Raw genomic sequence first — 22023 nt, 5'->3', positions numbered from 1 at the left:
CAATTATGATTATTTGAGAATAATACAATTTTATATTTGAAAATTGGAGGAAATCAGCTTTTGAAAGTAAAACAATAAGAGAGTTTTAGAAATTAAAAAAATTTTAAATCATCAGAATACATAATTAAAAAAATCAGAAAAAATAAACTAAGAATAAATGTTTGAGGAAAGAACAGGAAGTCGATTGGGTGTGAATGTGGATTCTGACCATATGAGAAGGGAGTGAGAGCGCTGGAAGAAGTGAGAAGCTGTGTGGCTAGGACTGAGGGAAGGGGGTGAGAATGACAAATGATCCTGGAGAGTTAAAATGGGGGCAAAACGGGCAGAGCTTTGTAAACTATGATTCAGACGTTTCCCTTTCCATTCTTAAAACAGCAAAAAAAAATGTCTGAATAGTTTTTAAAGAGGACCTAAGATAATATTTGCACTGTAAAAAATTATTCTAGCTGCAAATGTGGAAGTCAACTTGAGGTGAGCTACATAAATAAATTTGGGGTGGAGATATATAAGAATAGTGTCTATAATAGTAAGAAATGTGGACAGGACACTAGTAGATTAAACCGCAGTGATCATAGTGAAGGCAGGAAAAACTAGAATAGCCTAGTGGTGTTCAGGAAATGCAACTGATAGGGCTCTAATGAATGGGGGATGGAGATAAGTGTAAAAGGTACTCAGATGACTCTGGGTTTCTGAACTGCATGATTGTATAAACGGGGACACCATATATGTGAGATAGAAAACATTTAAAAGAAGGTGCAACTCAAATATCATGAATTAAAAACTCAAATCTTTTTTTCAAAATGATTTCAATATGCTTTTGAAACTCAGAAACCTGGACTATATATGTATATAATATATATATGTGTATATATATATATATATTATATATGTATATATAATATATATGTGTGTGTGTATATATATATATATATATATATTTTTTTTTTTTTTTTTTTTTTAATTCTCTTTCTTTTACTCTCTTAAGACACAGGCTAACATTGTCCGAATGGGAATTGTCAAACGGCAGTAAAAAAAATTACCATGAATTAGAAATACATTTCTAAGTGTATCAAAGTATTTCTAAGTATTATGTCAAATATATTAAACTTTTATTTTGTGAAATTATAAGCAGCAACCTAACCAAGTCTTCCTCCGGAGAAGTACACTGAGAGTTGATAAGGAAAGCAAATTTTAGTGTTCTCTTATGTATCATTTGAATATATTTCATGAGTTTGTATTTCAGATCTGGTAAAAAGAGAAAAAAAAATTAAAAAGTTATCTTGGAAAAAAAATGGAGATGCTGCTTTTATTTAAAATAGAAAGGGAAGAGGAGGAGGAAACCTTAAATGGTAGTCAACTGCTGGTCAGAGATCAAGCAAATGGAGGCCAGAAAGTGCCCACAGCATTTAGAAACAGGGAGGTCATCAGTGATCTTGTGGAGGTCAATGTCAGGGCTGTATGGAGAGCACCAGACAGCAACAGCTTCTGGAGTGTCACATGATGAACAGGAGACTGAAACATTTTGACAAATTGGCTAGCAGGTGAAGATAGGTGGTAGCTAAAGAAACATGTGAAGTCTGGGATTTGTTGTAATTGTTTACTTTTAATAAAATATGCAAACATTTTTAAATTCTAATGAGGAGGCTATCAAAGATTAAGTATTAGAATGAAAAAAATATTAAGCAATTTTTAAAAATTATGTAATGAAATATACCAGAATAAAAATATGTTTTATGCCTGCATTTGGGTATCTGGAACAATTTTAAATCTTTAAATAAAATTACAGGAATTTTAAAAATTTACCTTAGTGAACAAAGATTTATTTTATATTCAGAAAAGTAAAGACAGTGAACTTGATTTTATAAATAAAACAAAAGAATGCTGGTCACCAGAGTACAATTCTCTGAGCATGAGCTGAGATGCTGGAGTCTAAATGATTTGTACAATACTCTGTCCTAACCGCTCCTTTCCATCCAGGAGCATGATTGCTGTAAGACTTTCATACTGCAAAATAATGTTTAAATGGAGGATAGATATTAAAAGATAATGAAGGTTTCCACTTTCAGATAAGATGGAGTAGACACATTTCATCTCATTCCTCTCTGTGTTTTACCTCTAAAAACCCTGGACAAAATACATGAAACAAATATCATAAGGCTCTGAAAGGTGAAGGAATGAAAGGCAGCTTGACTTGGGACCTTGGTGCTCAAGAAATAACCTCATAAGTTTTTTGTTTTGTTTTTCAATGCCTCCTAAATATCCCATTCTGGGTACTGGAAAATTTTACAAGGCAGAAAAAATAGTAAGTACAAACAAAAACCAAAAACAAACAAAACAAAATAAAATAAGCCTGGTCTCTTTAGCCAAAGGACCTAGAGGGAAATGGCCATGCAGGGCATAACCCTTCGGACAACACCAGACACACTCCAGAATAAGCTATGCCTTCCCCCATCCTATCATCTGTGGCAGGTGACATCTGGACTATGTGAACAGAGGTCTGATTGCCACCACAACCTAGTGGGAGTGACATGGCTCCCCCTCCTGGAGGGTAGGTGTCTGTGGAGACCGAGGTGTGTATGTAGGGCCTCACAGTCACCCTGCCCTTGGTGTGTAGCAAGGCTGCATCTCACTCCCTTCTGATCAGCTGGCATCTGCAGGGGCTATGAATATAAGCAGAATGCAACTATCATCCTAGCCTGGTATTATCGATTAACCCAATTTAAATACAATACAAAATAACTTCTTATTTTAAGGACAAGGAAAATCTCAAGTTGAATGAGAAAAGACAATCAACAGACACTATGCCAAGATGGCATAGGTGATTGCTGTGAGATTTTCATACTGCGTAAAGCTAGAGAGCAAAAAGGTTGTAAAATAATATTTAAATGGTGATAAATATTAAAAGATAATGAGCATTTTAAAGGACCAGGATTTTAAAGCAGCTATCAATAAAACATGTTTCAATGAGCTATGTGAACACTCTTGAGACATATGAAAAAATACAAATTCTCAGCAAAGAAATATAAGATATAAAGAAGAACCTAATGGAAATTTTAGAACTGAAGATAAAAAATATAATAAAAGTTTCCACTTCCAATTTGGAGGAATAGCTGGTGCTGACCAATATGCCCAGCAAGAACAACTAGAAAAGCTGCAAAGGCACAAATATCTACTAGAAGGCCTCAGTGAGATACGAAAGGTGATAGGACCTGAGAAATTAGAATTCCAGAAAGAAGAGAAACATTGAGGAACGCACTATATTCTGTAGCACTTTTTCGCTTGTGATATTTGCTGATTTTTTTAAACTGAAAGGGAAAAGTAGAAAGAAGTCACTAACAGGTAGAAACCTGAGGTGAGCTTTTGGAAGTCTCCCGAGGCAGCTGAGGCAAAACTTGGATTGAAAGACACACACAGACTGAAAGTAAAGGGAGGAAAAAGACATTTTTTGAAAATAGAAAAAAATAAAAAACTGGGGTAGCAATGCTTGTACCATACAAAACAGACTTTAAAACAAAGGCTGCAACTAGAGACAAAGAAGGACCCACTAATCCCATTTCAGGGTGTCTACCTGAACAAACCCAAATGCTACTTCGAGGGGACATGTGCATCCACATGTGCATTACAGCATTGTTTACAACATTTAAGATGTGGAAGCAGCCTGGGTGTCTGTCAATGGAGGAATGGATAAAGAGGAGGTGGTACATATAAAAAATGGAATAATGCTCGGCCCGGGGAGGGACTGGCTTCTTGCCATCTGTGGCAGCATGGATAGACCTGGAGGGTATTGTCCTGAGTGGAGCGTCGGACAGTGAAAGACAGATGCAATGTGATTTTGCTTATATGTGGACTCTAAAAAATAAAATAAACAAAGAAACAAATTCATAGATACAGACAACATATTGATGGTTGCCAGACAGGAGGGAGAATATGGGAGGGTGAAAAAGGTGAAGGAATTAAGAAGTACAAATTGGTAGTTACAAAAAGTCACGGGGATGTAAAGTACAGCATAGGGAATATAGTCAATAATACTGTAATAACTATGCATATGTATGGTTTCAGGTGGGTACTAGATTTATTGGAGTGATAGGTGGGAGGGGGTTGGGGGGCAGGGTGAAAAAGGTGAAGGCATTAAGGATTACAAATTGGTAGCTACAAAATAGTCCTTTGAATATAAAGTAAAACATAGGGAATATAGTTAACAATATGGTTATAACTACGTATAGTGCCAGGTGAGTACTAGACTAGTTAGGGGGATCATTTCTTAAATTAAGTATATGTCTAACCACTATGCTGTACACATGAAATTAATATAAAATAATATTGAATGTCAATTGTAATTGAGAAATTAAAATGGGGGAAGGCAAAGGGGAATAAGAGGTTCAAATTTCCAGGTATAAAACAAATAATTCATGGGGATGTAATGTACAGCTCAGGGAATATAGTCAATAATACTGTGATAGCATGGTACAGTGTGAGATGGTTGCTGGTCTTAACATAGTGATGACTTCTTTAGGTATATAAATGTTGAATAATATGGTGTACACCTGAGACTAATATAATACTGTTACCTATATTTTAATAAAAATCTTAAAGATAAAATAACTGTAATTAAAATGCTCAGAAAAAATAGATAAAAAGATGGAGAATGAGGTTTAAGGTTTAATCTGAAAAATCAGTAGGATTTTACCAGATCTGAGCAAAGGATTTGGCATGTGTGAAGAGTTGGCACATAGCAAGAGCTAAGAAAAGTTTATTATCTTAGAAGACTACACTGGGAGTGAGAAAGGGGAAACACTGGAGAGGTATGAAGGCACTGGACATGGGAGGCCAAATAAAACCAGCAAAATGTTGAGCTTTATTCTAGGGTAGTGGGAAATCAATAGAGTTTTAAATGAATCACATTTGCGTTTTTGGAATTTCATCATCCTGATTCAGGATGGACCACAGACTGTTTTGAATGCTGGAGGACTGTTCGCATACACAGACCCGGGGAAAAGCCCTGAGACTGAATATCTATCTACCTCCCTAAGTAGAGGGCAGGAAAAAGACTGAAGAAAGAGACTAGCCACTCCAGCCTGATGATGGAGTTTATTAAGGGAAACTTATATCCGAGGTGTGACTTGGGTGGCTGCCAGATAAAATGGATCCCTGCATCGCACACCAGGTGCCAAAGAATTGTGTAGAATAAAGGGGGTGGGGGCGGTAATCACAGTACCATTATGTGAATGCTACCAGGTAGAGAAACTTACTTAACATACCTGATCAGGTCAGAACAATGGCTTGTTCCAAAAACCAGCACAAGGGGGCAAGGGAGGAATACTGATTTATGTCAGAATGAACATCAATTAGTCTCAAAGGGGGCTTTGCAGAAAGCAACCTCCCTTCTGGCCCAAGCCCAGCTTACAGGACAGACAGCAGTTATCACAGCATGGAACAGTTTCTCCCCCGCAGGGACCAGTTCAGAGGTGACTTCACTGGTCTAGGGAGAGAGGCTGGTAGAGAGATGAGGGTGGTGACTGTCAAGATGGGAAAAAATTGATGCACACGGAGGCTTTGGAAATAGAATGAATAGTACTTAAAACTGATTGGATGATGGATATAGGGAGAAAAGTGGGGTTTCTGGCTCAAATGAGGTCAAGCAGTGACACAGGCTCTTCCTGTCTTGTGCCATCACCATCTTTAATAAATGTTTCCAGGGCCAGAAGGGCAAGAGAGAGTGAAGTTGTATGGGTGAGAGCTTTCTATAAAGCAAACACAGAAGTAGCATTTATTCTTCCTTCCATATGCAATTGGCCATCAAATCAATGGTCCTCCTCAACTGCAAGGCACCAAGAAATAGTTTAGTGGGCACCTAGTAAGAAGGAGAGAAGCTTAAAAGTTGATGAGCGTTAGCATTTGCCTGCATAGGAAGTGATCAGTTTTGGTGGGGTGGGAGCAGAAAGGGAAGAATAAAAGGGGAGTTCTAGGGCATTTTAAAAGAAGGTGACATTCAACCTGAGCCTTGAAGAAGAATTCACTGGGAAATCACGGGCAGCGTTCCAAACCTCAAGAAGAGACTACGTCAAGGGCATAGCTTAGCAAACTGTATCGGTGATCATGAGGGAGATGCAGTCAGAGGATACATGTTACAAGTGAGGAAGTCGGGTATGTCACCTGAAATATGAAGGAAAACTACTTTTCAAAATAGTTGTCAGTACATCACCTCACGTGAATTTCCAGACAAGTTAACAATCAGTCTCTAACATTTGCTCTAGATGCAAATAACAAAAAGATAAGGAAAAGAAACAACACTTTGTATACATTATTTTGTTAATTTATTCTCCTTTCACCAATGCTTGGTATATGCTACTACATGCAATGAATTTACCATAATCACATGCATAATCTTGCATCTAATCCATAAAAATACTACTCACAGACTTTTTCTTTAAGTTTTGTTTACTTGCTTATTTTGTGTTTTTTTATCTTTGTCTTCTCCAACTTTGTTTTTAATTCTTAATGAGGAAAATATTGGATAGTTCATCTGTGAGTCTTATGAAACTTTGCTGCACTTTCAGAATTATTTGAAAAATATAATTTTACTGAAATGTGAGTTTCTATTATAACGAATTTTCAATTTTTTTCCTAATATATTTTTTAAAATTTAAGTAGAAAACCTGAAAAGGGCACATAAGGACATTGTTTCTTGTTTTATTAAGAAGCAGCAACAAAATGTGTTCTGTAGTGCTAATAGGGATAATTGGGAGTATAATTATTCCAGAGAATTTTGGATTTAAATTGTCACTTCACTGCATATGTTATTAAAATACCTGCCAATCTCTCTCTCCAAAGATGTCAAAGTCAATGGCAATATTAATAGCTGATGAATTGATTGGATAAGTTGTATATTTCAAAATTAACATGTGACCCAGTATAGGCTATAATTTTATTTATGGATTTTATATATTTCAACTACTTCCAGGACACATTGAATTGATTGTAACTAAAAGTTATTGTTTATATATTTGAAAAATACTTTTCTATGATATTTTCTATTGTATGACTGAGATTATAGAAACTTAGATTTTAATATTCTTGTTTCCAAAATGGAAGGTGAAGTAAGTTTTAATTCTAACAGATTCAGTAGATGAGTTTCAACAAATGAAAGATATCCAAAAAAAAAAAAAAGTACAATCATTCCCCAGGAGGAAAAAACTTTAAATAGAGAACTGAAGTGGAGGAATCCTGAATAGAAACAAAAATTTAACAAGGCAAAAAGAATTCTAGGCTATCATACTTTAACAATCTCAATTGTTCTGTTAGTGTTTTCCATGCCTCTTGACAATCTGCATTCCTAGCATTCCCTGAATCATCCACGGAGTTAGAAAGGTTACTCTACCTCAGGTCGTGTCTATTTACATGATATACCTGGAGGAAACACAAAAATTCACCAATAATTCCAAATATTCTGCCACTCGTTTATTATGAAGATTCTGCCAAAGAAGAAGGAGCGCCACCTAGTGAATTCTTTAAGGAACATTTCCTACCAGTCATTTATTTGACACCCTTTTATGGGCACCTACTCTGCTATGTACTAGGTACACACTTCTCTCAAACCATTCACGCTAATATTACAGCACATTGAAATTCACCCACCAGCCTTTCCACTGCTCTATGCCCTTACACTTGATATCCCATGTCTTGAATATCCATGTCATGTCTTCACACCTGCTAAAATTCTTCGCTCTCTTAAAGAGTTTGCATTAGGATTAGCCTGTCAGGGCACGAAACATTTGGTTATAACACATAATAGTGAAAAGACTTAAGTATTTCCCAAGTGAGGTTCACATAGCATGACTGTTAGCATAAAACCTAAGCAAGTCTCTTTGGTAAGTAATATGCTTATGGAATAAATAATTATTTGAAAAACATTTCTGGATTTATTAACTGAGCTAATAGAGTAACATATCAAGGCACCTTAGGAATCTATATCTATATCTATATCATCTATATCTATATCTATATCTATATCTATATCTATATCTATATCTATATCTATATATATAAAACATAGTGGTAGGCTGGATGGTGACCACAAAAAGGTATGTCTATGCCCTAATCCCTGGAAGCCGTGAATATTACCTTATTTGGAAAAGGAGTCTTTGCAGATGTAATCAAGTTAAGGATCTTGAAGATGAGGAGGTAATATTAGGTTATCCGGGTGTGCCCTAAGTCTAATAACAAGTGTCCTTATTAGAGACACAAAGAGGGGAAATCAGACACATAGAGAAGAAGGTTATGAATACAGAGGCAGTGATGCAGCCATAAGTCCAGGAAGTCAGACAGCCACCAAGATCTGGAAGAGACAAAGAAAAATTCCCTCCTTGAACCCTCAGAGGAAGTACAACCCTGCCCGATTTTGAACTTCTGGCCGCCAGGACTGACAGAATAAATTTATGTTGCTTTAAGCCACCCAGTTTGTGGGGATTTATTATGGCAGCCATAGAAAACTATTACAGCCATCTCAATTACTCTGTATTTTAAACTTACAGAGAGGATGAATTCCAGCTATGGAGAAAACCTTGGACTTACCCTCCAGATAAATGGCATCTTATGCAGGTTCCATCCTGAATTAACTGTGTGACCTTGTTCAAGAATCTTAGCCTTCCTGTTAGTCAATTTCTTTGTGTGCAGTTGAACTACATGATCTAAAAACTTCCTTCCAGCTCTAAAATCTCCATTTCTGGTAATAAGTGACAGTGTAGCCACCTAAATGAGGAGAAGCACAGCTAGCATTGGCTAAACAACCTCACACATACAAACTCTCAAACACACACACTCACGTTTCTTATCAGCCAACTTTTGGGTTATAAGGAGAGAGGAAAGAAAAAGAAGATCAGCTATCAAATTGCTATCATTTGTTATGCCAAGTGTTGTTTCATGTAATCCTTATGATGCACTTGCTGTTGTAGTGGTCTGGGTCCAATCAGGAGATAGGAATCACACAGTGGTTTATACAGGGGAAGGTAATATAAGGAATAATTAAACTAAGATAAAAGAATAACTATAAGATAAAAGGAAACCCTAGAATCCCAGGGCTGAGGGAGAGTCCCTAAGGAAGGACAAATTTGAAAGGAAGCCCGAACTCGCTGGAGAAGGTGTGGTTCAGTCACAGGACTTCAGGTAAGTTTGCTGATTTGGCCAAGGTGGAGCTGTTCTGGAATTACTGGGCAAACAGCAGGCCACGCACCAGAGTGCAGGCAGGGAACGGGCAATCAGTAACCCATGGCCTTGGTAAGCAGTGGAGTCTGGGCACTGGCGAGGGCAGAGGCCTTAGAATGCAAGGAATGCAGCAGAGCTTGTGGAAGGAACCAGTTAGGTGATGTTCTTTCCATGGTGGCTGCAGGCAGGTTGCCTGGACCTCTGGGTTCCATACTGAAAGGGCTGCAGAAAGGGTATTGTCAGGCAGAGCTGCGAAATTACAGAGGGACCACATCAGGGGCCTGTGACTGGGACACGTCCTCAAATCCACACTGCTGATCTCCCCATCCCACACCAAAAATCACAAGGAACCTCTTCCTCCCAATGTCCTCTCAGTACTCTATATTAACAAAACTTAATATCATACCCAATTTGAAAGAGAAATGCTTAAAGGCATTCCATTGTCACAGAGGATGTGTTGAAGGATGCATTTGGAACTGAGAAACAATGAATTGATAACTGACACTCTTGCATAGTAACTATTATTTATAATCACACATAGGGAAACCAAAGCTCAGAGATGAATACAGCCAATAAATCACAGAGCTAGAAATTATGTCCAGAGCCATAAACAGTTGATAACTCCTGAAATAGGCTCCCACCACACCCCAAAAGCAGCATGATGAAAATTGCCTATTTAAAGCATTTTGTAGATGGCTCTATATTTTGAGTCCATTACACTTAATGTGATCATATGGTAAAACCTCATCTGATGAGAATTTGTCTACACCCTTTTTTTTAAACAAAAAAAAACAATGAATAAGGCTGCTCACCCTTATGCTTTCTAATCATTCCCTTCACCCCCAGGCTGGGTTAATGTCTCCTTGCTTTGATAAATGACCCCCTCCTCTTAGCAGAGTCACAATGGATTTCTCCATAGCACTCATCACAATCTAATATAATTATCTTCTGCCTGAGTGTTCCTCACCCTAGAACTCCAACTTACCCAATTGTGGAGACTGGACTGAGCCTTACTCATTCATCTTTGTAGTTAGGCCAGGGCCCTAGCTCATAAGAGATGTTTAATCTAAAAGAGTGGGACTGAACCAAAAAGAAAAGATTCACATAGGGGATTTATTCAAATAAGTCACATTTAGGATATAACTCAGGGTCAAGACTGTCTGCTGATCAAGTGGCTAAAGGACACACACCGGTCACTGCAGAGGGACTCCTGATGGCATATAAGGTCAACCATGTGCAAAGGCTCAGAGAGTGAATTTCCAAAGCCATGTCCTGGAAAGAGGCCCAACGTATTTAGAAAGACGAGTCCAAACATGAACAGTAATCAAGAGCAAGGTGGAAAGAGTCAAAAGAAAAAACAAAAAAAACAAAAGCAGGAGTAGGTAGTTGAAGGATTGGAAGTCTGGAAACACAAGGAGAGCTAATACAGAAGAATGTAGGTTAGAGGAGTTAACTTCCAGTGTACCACACCTCTGGCATGTTTTTAATATCCTGCCAATGTATGGTTAGAATTATGCTGCATTGATTTAATGGGTCTGGAACGGTACATTCAACACATTCTCCAACATTGTAAAAATCGGCTTGGCTCCCTGCCTCTGAAGCCTCTCGCACTGGTGTCTAAAGTCATTTGCATGATTAGGTTTGAGCCCACTTAAAATTAAGCAGGTATCGGGAACATTCCTCTACTTACTACCAAATCTCTCCACCGGCAAATCACATATTGCATTCTGTTGTCTCCTTGGTTGTGACATCCTCTTAGCCAGGACCTTTCCTACTGGCTGACCTAGGACATGCCAGTGACTGTATACCAGCCTCCGTTCAGGAATATGTCTGTGTCCAGTCGCCTAGATACTGAGTATCTTCTATCTGATCAATGTATTGACAATGAAGCTCCAGTTAAACTACACTGGCCGTGTCTACAGTAGTGAAAAGTGGTTATTGATGTTTAAGACTTTGACAAAAAATACTGTTAGACTCAGAGACACATGAGAAATAATAAATTACATTGAATTTTCTCTACTTACCAGGTAAAACAATACTAGAAAGATTTTCAACACAAGGCATGAAACAAGATGTATCAAATTAATGTTAATTTTGCCAAGAATCCTAACATCTATTTCACCCAAACATTATATTGTCAGTTATCGGTTATACGCCATTCAAACCAAAATATGTACATGTTTGTACATATACAAACTTACACACTCTTTTGATTCCAAGCATAGTTAATAGTCTTCCACACCTGCTGGTCTTGCATGTGTTTGGGTCATTTCTCTTCACATAGATTTGATGTGTAGGACAACAGCATTTTGGAACATCAGTTTTTGCTGTGACGAGACATCATGAGGATCTGGAAGAGATCCACATCCTATTCACAGGGCTTACAGAACATCTAAATGATTCCAGATACAGCTTTGAGCACAAAGAGTTCTCTCATAATTTATTGTAAGCACCAAAAGCTTTTAAAATTTTTATTTTATTTTTGGGGGCATATTTAAAATGTAAAACCTGGTCCTTCACTTCCAACCAAGACAGGTAACCAGGACCAAATCCACACTCCATCCTTCAACAACGAAATAAACAGTCTAAATATATGGAACAGCAGCTTTTAGACATTGAACAACAGACAGCATGAAAAATTGATCTCTGAGAGATGGGAAACAAACAAAGTGAGCCCCAGGATTTCCCCAGCTTACTGCTGGCAGTGTTTCCAGGCCACAGTGCAGTGAGTCTGAGAGTCTTCCTGAGCTAAAAAACAGAGGTGAGAATTCAAGGAGGCCCAGGTGGGTAGAATGTGCACAGCAAAATACTAAATAGGAAAGAGTTGCACAAAGACAGAAGAACTGCAGGTAGAAAGACAGAGAAGGAGAGACTGTCTGAGGATTCCCTTTGAGTTTTCAGCTGGTGCTGACAGGCAACTGTGTGTGTGGAAACTACCTTAAAACCCTAGGAAGGAGCAGGCTGAACAATGTCCTAAACTAACATAGAGCTGAAAATAGTTCATATTCCCACCAGCCAGAAGAGAAAAAAAATTCATAAGACAAAAGGCATTGAAAAAGTATTGCATAGGCTGTGACAATATTCAGCCTTATGTTTGTTTGTTTGTTTGTTTGTTTGTTTCCCCCCTTTACGCTCTTCTATCATTCCGCCTTCCCCCTTACCTTCTGGTAACCACTAAACTATTGTCTATGTCTGTGAGTTTTTGTTTCTTTGTTTGTCTTGTTCTTTTATTGCTTTCGGTTTTATATCCCACATATGAGTGAAGTCATTGTTCTCAACTTTTTCTGTCTCACTTATTTCACTAGATTAGTATAATAATCTCAAGATCCATCCATGTTGTTGCAAATGGCAATATTTGATCTTTTCTTATTGCAGAGTAGTATTCCACTGTGTATATATACTACATCTTCTTTATCCAATCATCTGTCAGACACTTTGGTTGTTTCCATATCTTGGCCACCGTAAATAAAGCTGCAAGGAACATTGGAGCACATATATCTTTACGGATATGCGTTTTCAGATTTTTGGGGTATATACCTAGGAGAGGGATTGCTGGGTCATATAGCAATTCTAGTCTCAATTTTTTGAGGAACCTCCACACTGCCTTCCATAGTGGCTACATCAATCTACATTCCCACCAACAGTGTATGAGGGTTCCTTTTTGTCCACAGCCTCTCCAACATTTGTTATTATTTGTCTTGTTGATGATAGCCATTTTAACAGGGGTGAGGTGATATTTCATTGTGGTTTTCATTTTCATTTCCCTAATACCTAGCTACTGAAGTTGAGAATTTTTTCATTTATCTGTTAGCCGTTTGTATGTCTTCTTGGGAAAAGTTTCTGTTCATGTCCTCTGCCTATTTTTTAATTGGATTGTTTGTCTTTTCATTGTTGAGTTGTATGAGTTCCTTATATATTTTGGATATTAGGCCCTTATCAGAAGCATTGTTTATAAATATCTTCTCCCAATCAGTGGGTTGTCTCTTTGTTTTGTTGATGGTTTCTTCTGCTGTGCAGAAGCTTTTCATTTTGATATAGTCCCATTCACTTATTTTAGCTTTTACTTCCCTTGTCTTTGAGGTCAAATTCATAAAACCCTCTTTGAACCCAAGGTCCATAAGTTTAGTACCTATGTTTTCTTCTATGCAGTTTATGTTTGGGGTCTTATATTTAGGTCTTTGATCCATTTTGAATTAATTTTGGTGTGTGGTGACAGACAGCAGTCTAGCTTCACTGTTTTGCACGTGGCTTTCCAATTTTCCCAGCACCATTTATTGAAGAGGCTTTTTTTCTCCATTGAATGTTTTTGGCTCCTTTGTCAAAAATTATCTGTCCATCTCTCTTAAAAGTATTCCATACGCCTATATTTAAAGGCTACTCTGATCTCACTTTTAACTAAGCTTAAAAGGAACACTTTAAAGGCTCAAACTCTTTCCAAGTAACTTAACTGTAACCCAGAGTAAAGCTCAAGAATATTTAAAAGTGAACAATATTATTGGGACTCAACAACATAAAATTCATGTCTGGCATTTAATCAAAAATTAAAGATATGCAAAGAACTGGGAAAATATGACCCATATGAAGGGAAAAAAAAATAATCAATAGAAACAGCCTCTAAAATGGCATGGATGATAGAATTTGTAGAAAAAGAACAATAAAACAGTTACTATAACTATATTCCATATGGTCAAAATCTGAATAACTTAATTACTTTTGGCAATAATACCGCTCATTGAGTTTTAAAGTTTGATTATATACACCAAAAGCATGCTTATTTTGTTGTTGTTGTTGCAGAAAATTTCGGAGACTGTAATATCTAAATAGAGGGACAATATGTGTCATTATTTTTCCTTTTTTAACAAGAATATTCTTTTCTGTATTTTGTTGATTAGAAAGTTAGTAAACCATTTCTGTCTACTGAAGTCCACAGAAAAATTTTATTGCTGCTTGGACTAATTTCTCTACTTATTTCATTGATTTATGCAACTACCAATGTCAAAGCACATTGAAATCTTTGAGAAAAATTAAAAGCATGAATCACTCAAAATGACCATCAGTGTAATGGGATTGCATTAAGAGCCAGGATGTATGTGGAAAAAGCAATCAGAAACTCAGACGTCAGACCACCCTCCATGCTTAGAGATAGGAAACATGCTCACATTTGTGGTGTGTGTTCATTAAAATGATGACATATCCTGAATTACAGCTGAGTCAAATCAGCCTTAAGGTGAATATGCTTCATGTTTAAGCAACAAATTATACCCACTCCAGATATAGAGGGTATTATTCATTTGCTTTCCTGGCTCAGGAAACAATCTCCCCCCAGCTGTCCAAATCACTCAAATCTCTTAAAGTGCCCCACAGATGGGGCTCAGTCCAATTCCTTCAGCTAAATCAGAAAGAGCTCAAAGGAGAAATGGGTAGTGTTGGGGTGAGGGCAGTCTCTGTTGCTCAACGTTTCACCATCTCCCTAGATACCACACCATCATGTGACTCAGAGAGCTATAACGGCCTGCCTTCGCCTTAAGGCTGCGAGTCAGAATTCATGTTTCTTATAGTTAAGGTCCTGAAATACATGGCCTGATTCTCTTGCAGAAGTAGCCTAGACTTGGTAGTCAAGCTTTCTAGGTGCCAATCCTGATGCAAATATCCATCGGCTGTGTGACCTTAAGCACTAAGCCTCAGCTTCCTCATCTGTAAAAGCGGGATAAAAATAGAGGTACCTACTTCACAGTTTTTAGTTAAGAATAAAATGAGATAATTTATGTAGAACAATGAGCATTGTAAGCACTTTATAAATGATAGTTATTTTTATCTATTTAAATATGTTTACCTGTATTTCATAACAGCAACACTCCCCCTCCCTATAGGACTACTTGTTATAGTCTGCTTTTCAATTATACGCCCTCTCGCACGTTTGCAGACACACACCCAGAAACCTCCTTCCCATTTCTGCTTTTTCTCATACTTTTCCTTTTCTAAAAATCCTGTGTCACCACTTGATTAATCTATCCATTTTTTAAGATTCATCACATCCCACCTGAATCATTAAATCTTAACTGCTCTAAATCCTTGCTATAATTCTTTTTTAAATTCACAAGTGATTATATTCACGAGTGATTGTATTCTCTAGTAAAAACAACTTTAATATGCTGATTTTAATAAAAATATATTTGATATTTTTTCATGCATTGTATTTTGTCTCCCTAACTATGTTCCTTTACAGATATTGTAGCTATTATACTATTGGTCCCAGGAAATCATTATTGACTTATTGATTACAAAGTATGACAAAATTTTAAAGACATGAAAAATATTCAGTAGCTTATATGGCAAGAGATTGACTTGATGGTGTTGAAGAGGTTGAGATATTAATTTGACCTGGGTGACATACTGAAGAAGCAAGGAATGAATATACAGTATGAATATACATGTTTTTCAGAGATGCATGTTCTTCCCCTAGGTGTACATTTGAAGGCTGTAATAATATCCAGCTACAAAGAAAGAAAAGCTTCTGAATTGAGAGATAAGGTGAAGAAAAAAATTATCCTTTGGAACCTAACAAAAATCAACAGATGATGAATATCAAATTGGCTGTAGTAACTGACAATGGGAAAGGTTTTTATAATATTTTTTTGTCAAGATACCAAGGAACCCCTCATAATTAATAAGACCACAGTGTTTCATTAATACATACATAATGATGGATCTGATGTTAGAGGAAGATGTTTCAAAGCCAATCACATTGTAATGCAATAGTCTGAGATGAGGATATGTTAAAATAAGTACATCGTCTTGCACGGAGTCTAAAACCAGTAAGCTATGAAGTAGTCAATTATTGGATTTTCCTCAGTTGTCTCCAAAAGAGGCTGCTTCTTCTCACCCTCAAGAAATGATATATGTCACTGAGATAGAGATATCTAGAGATTGAAGAAAAGAGTGGGGAAACCACTAATCTAAGCTGTTGGAAATGCCCCCCAAGAATGTTTATGGCCTTCATTCAATTGTGATGCTCACCAATCAGTATTCTCAAATTTGATTTCCTAAGTGGATCTGACCAAAAGGGTGGGTATTGGAGACACTGTGAGAATGTGGTTGGTTGGCTATTGTACAAGATTTAGATTTCTGTATGCATTTATAATACAATATCTGGTTGAAAATCAGCTGCTTATGAATTGGGTTATTATTTGTCAACCCTGAGACTCAGCTCATCTGTGAGACAAGTAATAACATTGCCCTGAACCTCAGAGCTCGAGTCCAGTCCTGGAACCTCGAGTGATTTCTCAGGACATGGACAACGGGCAGGACCCAGCCTCCATCCTGGTAACCACTGTCCCTTCCTTGCTTACTCGCACTTTAAATAGAATATCGCCCTATCTAAAGAGGTCGCTCATAAAAACTGTCAGCAAAGGTAACGTTGCCAAGATCACAGGGCTCTTCCTTTCTCTTTAGGCTCCAGTAATGCTGAACATATGACTTACTTTGTTTCCTGAACCACAGTGCTCTTTCTCTCCCTCAGCCAAGAAAACTCATTGTCTCCTCGTGGCTTGATGGACGTATATTTACCAACTCAGTAGTTTTTCTATGACTTGCTTTCCCAACCCCACACACACTTCTGGATTAGGAACTTTTATCTGATATTCCTTAGAAATATTCTTGTTACTGTGTCTGCACATTGTCTTTAAAGTGATCCATTTATTGGTCTGATAACTGCAATGGTCCTTATGTGAAACTCAGGCCTTATTCATCTCTAAATTCCAAGCACCTTGCATTGTGCTTAATATACAGGAAGCCTTCAATACATTTTTTATTTAAAAAAAAAATGTTGTGTGAATGTACTGTAGTAGGAGACAAGAGACTTTCCTATGCGAGTACTTTTACAGACATTTGAATTAAATGTCCCTCCAGAGCATAATCTTCATAGCAATTGCGTAAAATGACAGATTCAAACATGGGGTGTTCTTGAGTCAACAAATGGTTATATTTTCCAGTAAACATACTTGAAAATATATATTTTATATGACACGTATATAGTACTTTCTGTACACCAGGAGCTATTCTAAGTGCTTTATCGATATTAACTTGAATTATCCTCATATCCAACCTATGGAAGAACTGCTATCACTACCCCCACTTAGAAGTAGAGAAATGGATAAGTTATATAACTTGGTCATGATTGCTCAGCCAGTAAGGGGAAGACCTAGGATTTGAATCCAAGCAACCTGGCTCAAAGCCCAAAGCCTTCCCTACAGGCCTAATGGATTTGCCAGTAAGTTTTCATCCACAAAATGCCAGGGCATGCTTCTATGTAGCAGCCTTGATGTAGAAGTCATTTCTTCCTTTTCCCCATTGTCCAGCCTTCTTAAACAGATGTCTTTTAAACCTCACACTTTAGACAAGTATTTTATTGAATTATTTTTCTCTAAGGAGCCTGGCCTATTTTACAAAAGGGAAAAATGAAAAACAAAAACTGAAACAAGAGCTCAGTAATCCTCACAAAATCCACTGAGGAATGCACATGTTAAGAAAAGGAAATATTCTTAAATGGGTATTTAGCTTGATTCTTACCCTCTTAGGATAAGACTGAATAATGATTTCATTCTGCCCTGAGATTGGGAAAAAAAAAAAAAAAAAAAAACACCGTTCCTGTAAGTCTTGGAAAGGAAGCAAAAGGATATAAGGGCTCTCTCTGAAAATCATCTATTTCCACTTTTTTGAAGTTCAAATCTTTTGATGATTAGCTGCAGCTGACCTTGACTCTCCACTCTGCTTAGGGAGGTATATGCTATCATAGAGATCAGAAATCAAATGAATTAGGCTCTCTGTTCAACTCAACACTTTAAATTGCAGCTGGAATAAAACCATCCTTAGGCAAGCCAGCCCCCAAAACCTTTCTTCAGAGGCATCTTTGCCAGAAGGAATGGGGCTTCTTTGCTGGCACTGCAATCAAGTCATAAGGGAGAAAAGCAGAGAAAAGAATGCTGCTAGTACTAATTGAAAACTGTGTAATAAAATGAATGTTATCAATTAAATTGTTATGTTCTTGAAAGGATCAATAAAGGTTAAAGAAAAGGTGTTCTGCCACTGTTTAGAAAATTGATCAAGAAGACTCCTCAAGAGATCAACTTGGATAATTGCTTCTTTAGCAAGCAAATGTGTAAGGAGCAAATCATATGCTCAAATAAGCCCTTATCTTGTCTGTTGGATAACAAGGAAATTTTTATCACAAAAGAAGATTGAGAGGGGGAGCATCCAGTTAGCTCAGTTGGTTAGAGTGCGATACTCTTAACAACAAGTTTGCAGGTTCGATCCCCACATGGGACACTGTGAGTTGTGCCCTCTACAACTAGATTGAAACAACTACTTAACTTGGAGCTGATGGGTCCTGGAAAAACACACTTAAATAAATAAAAAGTTGAAAAAAATATTGACAGGGACTTATGTTTTGCAAATTTGGGATTAGGGACCAGATTTACCCTCCACTTAAAAAAAAAAAAAAGGAAAATATACAAAATGTTCTTCAAAACACTAGATCTTAGGCAACAAAATACAGTGACCACTGAGAGACAGGAAGTAAATGAGGTGAAACTTATGATTGCCCCAGTTTACTGCCTCGTAAGAGAGTCCAGGTTATGGGGAAGGGAGGAGAAAACCAAATGGAGGCCTGAAAACTCTCTAAGTTGAGGTGATCAAGGCAGTTCTCAGAAGAGAGTACTGAGGAGCTGAGAGATTTACAAGGAGAGAATTCTAGATATTTGCAAAGGGTTTTCTAAAGTATTCATCTGTGTACTGTTCAGTGAATAAATGTGAGGACATTAAGCTAGGGGAAAAATTATCCAAAAGGATTAAAGGGGCTCACATCAGATCGAAATTTGTGTTTTCTCAGAGCAGCCAGACTGGAAGTTCTCATAATTCACAGGGCATTGTCTAGAGTGCTCAGATGAGTCCTAGTCCAATAGTGGTGAATAACTAGCCTTAAAATAAACATGGTTTTGTTCCACATAACAAAGCTGAAAATCAAGGATATTTACAAGTAATGGTGTCACAAAATAAATCTACGTAATATTTATAAAAAGACAAGAATATTCAGCTATCAACAAGATAAAATTCACAATGCTTGAGGACCAATAAAAAAAAATTACTAGTCATGGAAAGAAACAAGAAAATAGGATACAGGATGAGAAAAAAAAATCAAGCAATCAAAACTGCTTCAGAACTAATATACAGGGGATGCCAAAAAAAGGAATACATGAGTTGTATTCTTTTGTTATTGGTATATATTGAGTATCACAATTTTAATATAGTTTTTCCCTTTCTTAAATGTGTATACATTTTTTGGCACCCATTGTATATGTCCAAAATGTCAGACAAGAATATTAAGTCATTATGACAGTATTCCATATACTTAAAAGTTAAAAGGAAACATGAAATATATCTTCAAAGGAGCAAATCAGACTTTTAAAGAAGAAAACAATATTATGGAAGATAAATAATGCAATGAATGGGATAATTAGCAGGTTAAGCATTTTAGACAAAAGTTTAGTGAACTTGAAGATATAGCAATATAAACTAACCAAAATGATATGCATAAAAAATAATTAAAAAACAAAAAGATCAGCATATCAATAAATTTCAGTCAAAATCCCTGAATGGGAGGAAAGTAGGGGTTGGGGGGAAGTATTTGAAGAAATCATGTCTAAAATGTTTCAAATTTGTTAAAAACTATAAACCTTCATATAAAAGAAGCTCAATCAACTCCAAGGACAACATGAATCAAACTACACCAAGACTCACATCATAATCAAAGTGTTCAAAACCATGGATAAAAGGAAAATCTTAAAAACAATTAAAGAATAGATACATTACCTACAGAGTAACATATGTAAGGATGACATAATTTCTCATCAGAAACAATACAAATGAGAAGACAGTAGAGCAAAATCTTTAAAACACTAAAAGACATTTAAAAGTACCCATTAACGTAAAATTCTATGCCCAGAACCCAACAAGAAGCCAAAAATAAAGGTTTCTTCAGAACTACAAAAAGTAAAGAATTTGTCATCATAAGAAACTAGAAAGATAGATCAAGTTAAGCCCAACATAGGTAGAATAAAGGCAATAATAAAGTTTAGACTAAAAATCAATGGAATATAAAACAGAAAAGGAATAAAGAAGATTAATGAAACCAAAAGCTGGGTCTTTGAGAAATCAGTAAAGTTAATAAACCTCTAGCCAGACGGTGAAGAAAAGAAGACAGTAGATAACATTACCAATATCAGGATTTTGCTAAAGGATCTAGTAATTCTAGATGTTATAGCTATTAAAAGAATAATATATGAACATTAATATAAGAATAATATAAACAACTTTATGCCAATAAAATCTGCAGCTTATATAAAACTTGACAATTTTTTTGAATGATACAAACTGCCAATGCTGAAGCAAGAACAAATAAATAAATAATCATATGTCTTTTAAAGGAATTGAAATTGTAGTTTAAAACCTTCTCAAAATGAAAACTCCAGGCCCAAATGGCTTACCAGTATATACTACCAATTATTAAGAAGAAACAATACCAATCCTTTCAGAAAAATTGAAGAGAAGGGAATACTTCCCAACTCATACTATATCCTGCTATCCAAATCAAACAATTATAAGAAAAGATAACTATAGAACAGTATCCTTTACTACATAATTTTTCTATTAAAATTTCAGCAAATGAGCTTTTCAATACCTAAAAAGCATAAGACATCATGATCAAGTAGCTATTCTTAAGAGGAAAAAGTTGGTTTAACATCCAAAAATCAATTATTCACCATATTAACTAAAAAGAAAAAAAAAGAAAGGAAGAAAGTAAAGAAAAACCACAGTGATCATCTCAATAGATGCAGAAAAGGCATTTGACAAAAGTCCACAGTAATTCCTGATAAACACTCTCAGCAAACTCACTCAGTATGATAAAGGCCATCAATAAAGAGCCTGTGGCTAATATCATATATAATGGTAAATAAGTAAGTGCTTTTCTCCTTAGATTAAAAACAAAACCAGGACATCTGGTCTCATCACTTTTATTCAACATTTTACTGGAGGTTATAGCAAATGCAATAAGAAAACACAAAGAAATATAAAGCATCTACACTAGAAAAAAATTAAAATTTCTTTATTCATAGACATGATCACCTATGTAGAAAATCTGATAAAATCTCAAAAAAGTTACTAAAACTAATACATGAGTTTACCTATATTATATGATTCAAAATTAATATATAAAAACCAATTATAGGTAGCTATTTTAGCAACATGCTATCAGAAATTGACATTTTAAAAATTATACCATTTACAATTGTATCTAAAAATATGAAATGGTTAGGGATAAAGTTGACAAAATATGTGCAAGACTGGTACCCTGAAAACTGCAAAACATTGATGACAGAAATTAAAGAAGACCTAAATAAATGTAGAATATACTATGTTCATGAATCAGAAGACTCGATATTAAGAAGCCAATTATCCCCAGATTAATTTATAGACTCAACACAGTTCCTATCAAAATTCCCAGAAAATTTGTTGGAAATTGATGTTGATACTAAAATTTATATAGAAATGCAAAGGACATGAATAGCCAAGGCAAATTTGACAGAGAATAATATTCGTATAGAAGGACTTCCATTACCAGAATTCAAAACTTTCTGTAAACCTACAGTAATCAAGCTGTGTGATGTTAGCATAAAGATAGACACATAGGTCAACGGAACATGATAGACTGCTCACAAATTGATTCAAACATTTAAGGACGACTTATTTTTAACAGAGTTTCAAAAG

The sequence above is a fragment of the Rhinolophus sinicus genome, linkage group LG05 (assembly GCF_036562045.2).
Source record: "Rhinolophus sinicus isolate RSC01 linkage group LG05, ASM3656204v1, whole genome shotgun sequence".
Taxonomy (NCBI): domain Eukaryota; kingdom Metazoa; phylum Chordata; class Mammalia; order Chiroptera; family Rhinolophidae; genus Rhinolophus; species Rhinolophus sinicus.
This window is presented reverse-complemented; position numbering follows the sequence as displayed.